The following is a 7661-nucleotide window of genomic DNA, read 5'->3' as shown; positions in this document are numbered from 1 at the left end:
GAGGGGGGAAGGTATTGGCATTTTTATTAAAAGTGAGAGAGGAGTTGAGAAATCCACTCAAGTGCTTTTCATCACTTTCAAGTTTCAGTTTTTTAGGCTGATTTAGGGATTGTTAATCATTAGACTGTAATCATCTGAACCACATAAAATATACTTTCTAATGTCAATTCATTGTCTCAAATTTTAGTCTTTGGGTGAATGTTCTTTTTGGCAAGCAGCTCTGTGGGTGCCCATAGGTAGATAGCATGGGAGCCCTAGGAGTAGCAGTATTTGCTGAGACCACCATTCCTGCTCCCAACCCAACCTGCACAGACATCATCTGGGGAGGCAACTCCTGCAAAAAGGGGCCTAGTTATCTCTTATCAACCCTCATCTGCTGCTATGCATAAGGAAGGCAAGGCAGCCTAACTGAAACCTTAGGGAAGAAGAGATAGGAGGCAGCAGCATGTACTAGGCAAATCAGATAACTATCATCACGTGGACCACCATCTTCCTTCAGTATCTCAATGAGAGATTAGCCCAATAGCTCAGTGGGAGCCTGAAACACTGAACTCAGGAGTCTTGAGATAACAGTGCTCTTCCCCTAACCCCTTTTCTGGCCACCAGACTTGCTTCCAGTCCAGAGCCCACGGCCAATTAGACTAAAGCCTACCAAAAGGTAGATGGATAGAGGAGTCCTAGTGCCCCTTCATTCCATACTTGTATCCAGTCTAGTCCTCATAGTTATTATCTGGAGAAAACACCTTCTGTGCAGAAGGCACTATCGTTTCTGTCACTTGCCAACCAACTGCCACATTAGACATGGCATTGCTAAGGCTAAGAGGGAGGTGGGGAGGCCTGAAGTTAGTAGGGGAGATGATTAAAGGGGAGGAAGCAGGAAGGAAAAAGAGCGATGGAGTGCTCTGCATTGGAGCCCTAGAACACTGAATACACTAAATATTGCAAGCACATCAAATTAAGGCACAAAATAACTTCATCTACCCCAATATTGTGGTGTAGTACAAGCCAGAGATCCTCCTTCTGAGCTGTAAGAGTCAATATTCAATGAGTTGAGATAGGGATGTTTGTCATCATGGAAGTTCATAATGGCCAGCATTTTTCTGGATTTTGAGAGAAATATCATGTAGAGTCAGATATATGTATACATGTATACATATAATTATAGAATATGATTATTTTCTTGATTTCTAATGATTGGTTTCTGTATTGAGCTGGATTTAAACTATAAAGGAAAGACAAGGTCTCATATACATATTGTTTACAGCTATTGAAACAACATGAGAATAAAAACACCTGTTTCTAAATTGGAATTAGTGGAACTTGCTATTTGAGAAAAATTCTCTCAGGATTTGATATTGTTTTGACCAGGTATAATTGTCAAAATTATCATTAAACCAATAATCCAGGACTCAAAGGAAATGCCATATGCTCGTTCAAGGGGAATGTGATTTGAGAACTGCTACATAGGTGGATGTCTATCTCTGGAAAGGCTGAGAAGATGGCCTTATGAAGGTAATGTCTGGATCATCTTGACTCAGTTTCTCCATTGTGATATTTCCTTTCTGAATAGAGGCTTTGGTGAGTAGGTCTTGTTTGGGATTCCCTGTCACCCATTTCTCCCCTTCCTCTCAGTCTGCTCACTTTTCCTGATCCTTATTTATGTCTGAGTGCTCAAGGCACTGTTCCCATCTTCTAGGGGGAGTAAAAGCTCTTTACAGTTCTTGGCTTGACACCAAGATATGCCTCTGGTTTTCTGTTGGTGGTTGCTAAATCTGCCGCACGCGGTTGTTGAGGATCTTCACCCTTCTTTCCCTTCTGTGGTTTTTCTCTCCTGTTTTTGTTTTGGGGTCTTTATACTTTCCTGCTGTAAGTTCTCTAAGCTTCAGTAGTGGGACCTGCCCAAGAATCTCCCCTTCGATGTGATATTTGTGTCTGAGAGACAGAAACAGAGAGACAAAGAGAGAGACAGAGACAGAGAGACACAAGGAGACAGAGAGAGACAAACAGATGAGAGAGACAGAGAGACAGACAGAAACAGAGAGAGAGACAAATAGAAATAGAGACAGAGAGATAGAGTCAAAGAGAGAGATAGACAGAGAGAAAGAGAAAGAGAGAGAAAAGGCGAGAGGAGAGATGGGGGAGGGGAAAAAAAGGAAAAGGGGGGGAGAGAGGAGAGAGAGAGAGAGAGAGAGAGAGAGAGAGAGAGAGAGAGAGAGAGAGAGAGAGAGAGAGAGAGAGATAAAGACAAGAAAAACCAAAAGGCAGTTTTCAGTGGCGCATATGCTTCTTCCTCCTTTTTCTCCTCTCTACCCAGTGTATGAGGTATTCAAAGAGGACTGGCACCTCTGGCATGAGGGCTTGTCCAGCACTTCTTAGGGGTGCTCATACACATTTGGTGTTCATTTGGCACTCAACTCTCACCTATGGCTCCAAAAAGCTGTAGAATGTGCAGTGATCCTACATAGTATGACTAAATCATATTGATTCAACAGGCTTCACACCTATAAAGTTCTGATTGTCTCTCAGTTGTAATCCTTCTCTGGGAGGAGGTTTCTTTTCTGTATAATCTTTTCCTCTATGAGCAGGTTCCTTGGGAGGCTTCTGGAGCCTCCAGCCAGCCTCTTCTTCCTGAATCCTGGCTCTGAATCTCCTCCAGCTCTTGTCCTTCCCCAATCCAGACTGCTTTCCAGGCTCAATGTTGCCTCTTTTTATCCTCCCAGAGAATGGACTTGTGGGTACTCCCAGGGGCTTGTGGGAATTACTTACAACCAATAAACTTGTTCCTCTTAGAATTCCTAAGGTGTAAACTCCCTTTAAAGGCCTGAGCCAAAGGTCTGAACCAGAGAGCTGTTAAGTCAACCTGAGTTCTCACCTTGTAATTGTCCAGACAACCTGAGTTCTCACCTGGTAATCCTAACACACACCCATTGGTGATTTAGGGGGGTGTCTACCCCAAGCATGTTAAGAGTCTCCCCCACCCCCATTCCTATGGGTGGAGGAGAACAATTTCTTCCAATGATTAGATTCTGGCCAAACATCAAAGGGGCCAAGATCATCCATTTCATCTTGGACTATCTCCAATCATTTTTACTTTTCTCTTGTCCCTAGACTTCATTGATTCTGGAAGAATCTGGAAGAGTGGGGTTGACAACTCTAATTCACCTAAAAGTCAAAATATCACCTTGTGATGTTATTGATTCTCTCTGAAAGTGAAGGACAAACAACAAAAATAACAACAACAATGTAGACACACCAATTTCTAAGAGATAATCTAAGAGAGAGATTGTAGATACTGTGATGTAATCTTTTATTTTCCTTTTATTACATTTTATTATGTTACTTATAGATATTTGGTGGACTGTTTCCTATTAATATTAACCTCACTTAGTCAAAATCTGACTCATAGAATGATAGAATGAAGGGAAGACTTTTTGACATCCCTCAGATAAAAAGCCAAAGTGGAGTCTGAGCATCCCAAAATAATTTAGTTATTTGTGGAAGGATTCTGACACTGTAAATTTCCCTTCTCAACCAGCCCACTGTGAACCCTCTAAATATTGTTCAGTCTATAACCTGACTTAGTTTGCCTCTGGGGACTGGTTGAGTAGGGTTGTTTCCTTAGGGGATATATGAGATTATGATTCCTTTTAAATTAGTTTAATTTTTATGATATTGAAGGAACCATGGGATCATGAATTTATCTTTTTAACTTTTATATCCTAAACAATGTACAAGGCTGATATATGTAAAATGATTTATTTCTCTGTCTCTCTGATGTAATTTTGTCTATAAAAACCTTCTTAGAATCCTAATTTTGAAGTTATTTTTTTGAATCCTGAATATGTGCTTAAGCATAATAAAAAAACCTCCATAAGTTTTTACTTCTATAATTTCTGTATTGTGGTAGATTTATTTGGTGGGTAGAAATCTATCATATAAGTTTAAAGAGGAGCTATTTGTCTCATAACACATTAAAGGCTTACTATGTGCCAGGCACTGTGCTAGATGCTAGGGAAACAAATATAAAAGTGAAATAGTCCTGGCTATCAAAGAACTTACATATATTTTTTTATTTAATCGTTTTTATTTACCAGATATATGCATGGGTTATTTTACATTGACAATTGCCAAACCTTTAAAGAACTTATATTTTAATAAGGGGATATAACATATAGGAGAATGGGAGCCAGGGAGGGGAACTTCCCCTAACTGCTAAGGACTTCCCTCTGAGATTACCTCCAATTTACCTTGAATGTGTCTTATATGCACATAGTTGTTGGCATCTTGTCTCCCCATTAGAATGTGAGCTCCTTGAGTACTGGGACTGGATTTTTTTTTTTTTTTTTTTTATCATTCTTTGTATTCTCAGCATTTAGTACTTAGCTTGGCACATAGTAGATGCTTCATAAATGATTGTTGGCTTTACTTGTGATTTGGGGAGTCACAGGAATTATTAGTGAAGCTATAGAACAAATCCATTATTACCTCCTTTCTAGTATCGATGATAGCAAATATTTATTTTTCCCAAAGCAAGAGCAAGGGGTGGAAAAAGAAGAATGAGTGTTTAGGGAGGAACATATGTAATAATAGAGAAGATGACAAGATGTTCTCATTGAATAGGCTCTAGTATGCTGGTGGGTGGATGGATGATTTGCAAAGTATGGTCTCAAAAGAATTGCCACAACCTCTGTGATGTCTTCCTTTTAATTTCTTAATCCCCTTAACTGAAAGTCATATTTTCTACTTCAAAGTTTCTTAAAATGCATTGATTCTTCTCTCATTTGCTCTAAAAACTTTTCACTTTTTATCATTTATTTATTTATGTGTAGTATACTATCTAATTGTAAGTGCTTTGAGAGTATGGACCATATCAGGTTTCCAGGGATCTGTTTTTTATATACTCAGATCCTTAGCAAATGTTTTGAATGAAATTCTATTTTTATTGATCCCAAATCCCTATCTTCAGAGCTATAATTTCAGATTCATTCAATAAATATTTACTGAGTGATTACTTTGTGCAAAGTTCTGTTAGCAGAAAAATCACTAGACTTATACTCTGAAGATCTCGGTCTTCAAACTATAGTCACTTCTTGTCTATCAGCCTTTTTTCCTTTTACAAGAAGGTTGGACTAGATGATCTCTATGGTCCCTTCTAATTCTCAGATCCCAGCTGCCAAGGTTATATAAAATTATACACATTCAACAAACATTTATTGATGATTACTTTGCGCAAAGCACTGTGTCAGGTGGGGTCATGGAAGAATAAATTTCAACTCTGAAGATCTAATGGCATGACTTGGATAGCGGCTTAATGTCTCTGAGCTTTCATTTCCTCATCTGTAAAACAAAGTCTTTGGACTAGATGTTTTCTAAGATCTATATAAATTCTAAATCCAATGAGCCAAGTTGTGTATAGTCATGAATAAAATATGAGACATCCTCAGGAACTTACTTGAAAGAGCAATATTGATTTTTAAAAAGATCTATAATACAATATAGTATGTAATTAAGTGGCAGAAGAGAACCAAAGAGTAGAGGAAAGATTACTTCCAGTTAAGATCCGGGAAAGATTTATGGAGAAGTGGTGATTTGAGATGGGCTTTAGGGATTGGTTAATATTTTTTTCATCTCTTCTATAGAGATGGAGAGACGAGACTTCAGAGGCAGGAAAAGCAAGGTGTGTTCAGTCTAGTTTGGACAGAATATGAAACATCTAAGTCTTGTGTGGTGTAGAAGGAAGCAATAAGATGTTCTTGACATAGAATTGTAAAGTATGAAAACGAGTGGGATATGTGCAGTGAGGGACAGCAATGATTTGATAAGACAGAGATATAAAGATGATGATTAGTAGGTTGGTGGTTCCTTTCAGTAGTAATAGTTCAGAAGGTGGTTACGATTTTGGGGAAAGATGCATTCTGTTTTGGAGATGTTGAGTTGTGGATATTTCTCCGCTTTAAACTCAATGTGGTTGATACTAAAAGCCCCTTCTTTTTCAAATATTGCAAAATAAAACTTTCAACAAATATGCTCTTTATTGTAATGTAGAGAATTGCAGTTTAATGACAATTTTTAAAAGTTTGACTGCACCTGAACAAAATGATGTCTACAAATGCATAAAATATTTTTGGAATCTCTGGTTTAAGATATTCAGTAAACAGTGAGTGACCTGGAACTGGGAGCCTGGAAGGATCTGGGGCTGGATTTATAATTATGGGCCTCTCTGTGAGGTCTATCATTGCTGAAAAGTAATCCACTTGCATTTCTTCACTTCTTTTTCTGAGACAACCCATTTGGAAAAAAACAAAACTAAATGGATGAAAAGTTTATTGTATTATTTCATGTAATTCAATCCACTAATTAATCAAAAAACTGCCTACTGTGTACCAGGCATAGGTTAGGGATAGGGACAGGACCTGTCAGTCACTGTCACTTCTGTCAACTGGCTGAGTCTCACCAAAGATTCGGATTCTTTGACATCTTTCCCTTCCCACCCCCAGTCCTGGTCTCCAACCTGTGGGGCAATATCCTGTTTTCCTTTTCCATCCATAAAACATAAGCTCTGGTCAGCCTCCTTTTCCTCTCTTTTCCTGAGGCACTATATGGAAAGCTGTAATTAGTGTAATTAGGTATACAGCGACACTATTCTTCTCTAAGGAGAGGTTATTTCTCTCCCTTAAACTTGATATGGTTGACACTGAAAGGTCCTTGTTTTTAAAATATTATAAATATTTCAATAAATATGCTCTTTTTGTGATGTAGAGAATTGCAGTTTAATGGCGATTTTTAAAAGTTCGACCCCACCAGAACAAAATGATGCATACATAATAGGCAAGGCATTGCAAATGCCTTTGTCCTGCAAGGACCCAGGAATCTCACCACTTCTCCTCTGAAATACAGTGAGGTTTTTAAAATACTATTCCACATCAAGGATCCAGGGCATTTTCTCTGGCTGTCCCGAGGCCCAGAAGGCTCTCTCAACTCCCGTCTGCCTCCTGCCTCCCTCCACTTTCTGCACGAAGACTTTCCCGGGGCTTGATCTGGGGCTCACCTCTCTGAGACGGACTCCAAAGTACCCCTGGTTGTGCACAGTTGTTTGTATGACAACAGAACTCTCTTTGCCTTTATTTTGGGGAGTGTGGGGGGAGAGTGGTGCGCCAGGGTTAGCACAGGGCCTGGTCAGGACAACTGGAGGATCACCCGTGATGACCCAACGTGCGGCCTCAGCCAAACACACTTACCTGGAAACGAGCTTTGTCTCCCATGGCAACGGGGCCATCGCCAGCCATCCCTATTCCGCCTCTGAACCCAGAAAGAAGAGTGAGCAGGTGACCTCCCCCATTTAAGTCCAATTCACTTCCGTGTCATGCGCCACCTCCCTGATGTCATGGTCCTTTTCAAGAAGGAAGGACCCGCAGCGGCAGCAGCCTCCCTGCCTGGTCCATAGGAGTCCTTAAAGCATTTTTTGCTGACTCTGCTTGATCTGATGTGAGTGGACTTTTGGACGGAAGAGACCCGTCATGGAGAGCAAGGCCCTTATTCCACAAGTGAAGAAACTGAGGTTCCGCTGGTAAGTATTTAACAACCGGGCTCTGATGGCAGCGGTGGTAGTTAGTACACAGGGCACACTGCCCCCTTTGATATACTCTACTAACATTTCCTCC

Source organism: Sminthopsis crassicaudata, chromosome 5 (genome assembly GCF_048593235.1).
Source record: "Sminthopsis crassicaudata isolate SCR6 chromosome 5, ASM4859323v1, whole genome shotgun sequence".
NCBI classification, from domain to species: domain Eukaryota; kingdom Metazoa; phylum Chordata; class Mammalia; order Dasyuromorphia; family Dasyuridae; genus Sminthopsis; species Sminthopsis crassicaudata.
The sequence above is the reverse complement of the archived record's forward strand: the minus strand, read 5'-3'. Positions refer to the sequence as shown.